This window comes from Coptis chinensis, chromosome 9 (assembly GCF_015680905.1).
Source record: "Coptis chinensis isolate HL-2020 chromosome 9, ASM1568090v1, whole genome shotgun sequence".
NCBI lineage: Eukaryota > Viridiplantae > Streptophyta > Magnoliopsida > Ranunculales > Ranunculaceae > Coptis > Coptis chinensis.
In genome coordinates this window covers 9,245,617-9,247,897 of record NC_141464.1, presented here as the reverse complement: position 1 = coordinate 9,247,897, position 2,281 = coordinate 9,245,617, and positions in this window count along the sequence as shown.

The window sequence follows — 2,281 nt, the reverse complement described above, 5'->3', positions numbered from 1 at the left end:
ACCCTGTAAAAAGTATATGTGTAGCTTTTAATTATAGTGCGCATAAGATCACTAACAACTCTATTTTTCTTTAATACATTTAGGGATGTCCAAACGGGTACCCGACCCGGCCCAAACCCTATTTTTTGGGTTTTGAACGGGTATCGAGTTACCCGGGACTGGCCCTGTTCTTTGCGGGTCGGGTTCGAGTTCAGGTATTTGTTGGATACATGTGACCAAACCCTACCCTAACCCTATATTTCGGGTACCCGTCGGGCTCGGATTCGGGTTTCGGGTATGATAAAACCCGAAATATATGAAATAAAAGAATATTAGATCTCTTCACCAGGAACGTCATTTTCAGCTATTAAATCTCAAGATCTCAAGAAAAACCTCTTTTTCATCTAATTAATCAAAACCCATCTTCTTTTATTGGATTTGATCTATTTAACTTTAACATTGTAAAGCCACCCAACAGTTATCAAAAAATCAAAGCACAGAGGATTGCATTTTTTGAAAAGCAGAAGAAGAAAAAAGTAGACCAAGCAAGGCAAGCAATTCCAAGACAATAACTCAATAAGATTGATGGCTTTTTGGGAGTTTCGGCTTCTTGTGGTGGTGTGAATCCGACCTATTGATTTGACAATAAGATTGATGGCTTTTTGGGAGTTTCGGCTTCTTGTGGTGGTATGAATCTGACCTGTTGATTTGCTCAGCCTTGGTGACCACATTTAGAAAGAGATATTTGAGGAGGTGCTGCAAATTTTCTGAATGAATGCAAACTTAGCAGCACCATCAAACCTACCAATCTCTTCATCAAGAACGTGTGATTGGGTTGTCTTGTTCTTGGGGAATTGTTGGAGGGAAGAGGGAGAAAAGTAGTAAGGTTATGGTCAAAGGTAATTTGTTTTAAAGACCAAAAGTAAATAGTAATGAGCAAAAGACCAAAAGTTTGTTGAAGATAAATAGATAGTAAATGAAAATAGAGCTATTGGGAATTATGGTCTGGTTCGGGTTCGGTCCGGATATGGTTTCGGGCTTTTTAACCCTTTTAACTGGTTTAGGGCCAAATTATCAGGTCGGGTTTGGGTTGGTCCGGGTTTAGATAGTGTGACCAAACCCAACCCTATGTATTTCGGTCTGGGTTCGAGTTCGGGTTTTGTCAGGCTCGGGCAGGGTTCGGTACGGGGTTTTTTTTTTGGGTTTCGGGCAGAATGGACATCCCTAAATACACTACATGTACTACTGTACAAGTGACTTTTTAATTTTTTGGGCAAAGTTGTAAAGATTAAGAGATTTAATGTCTTCTTAGTTCTTACGATCACATGCGGCCAAATTGACTAACTTATTTGTGCTCACTAATGTGTTACCATCTTTTATTTAGAGCATAATATCAAAAAATGAACAGGAAAAATAGTCATATTAGTCCTTTACTTTTGGCTTTTACCTCTCCTTACAACTGTAACTTTTGACTTTTGATTAATCATTCAATCTTGTTAATGCCCTCAATTCAAGTTATTTTGAACCTATATGGTATCGAGTTTCATTTAAATTCGTCCTTTAACATGGTTTTATGGGACAAAATTTTAGAAGATCTACTTCTGTAGCTGATTCAATTTGACGCCATAAGGCATGCACATATGTTAGTAAGAATAAAGAACACAAAATAAAAAAGATGTTGGAAATTAAACAAACGAGCCCATTTACATATAATAAGCTAGCACATAAATATGTTACATATTTACACCATTTAATTTTACATTCATATTCCTCTTATTAATTTGTGCTACAAAATTTGTGTCGAGAAAGTGTATAAAACAATGAGATTTGACGTGTACATAGAATTGAGAGAGAGGGTGGTCAATGAATTGTTAATTAGTACAACGAATATTTCAAAACGTTCAAATTAGATAGAGTTATTAGGTCCAAACTGTCTTTGTATTCGCTCTACTACTGAAATATTGAGTATGTGCCACAGTATCTATAAGAAATGTTTCCAAAGTTTCAATGATAGAATTAGTGTGATATCAATGTATGGAAAATGTGTGCTAACGGTGGGAGTTGTTTTACCTTAAGTAGACCATTGGATCACCACACTTAATATATCTCTCTTTCTATAACCACGTACTCCACTATTGTGAATGTAAACAAGATAGCAAGGAGATTATTGTATGTACAGAAAAAAGGTTTCTTAATTATTATATTACTCACATTTCATCCAATGTACAACTTTATATAGGCACCATGTCCTTAAGGCCGGCAAGAACCCAAGAACCCAAGAGTCTAGAGTTACACTTCATTT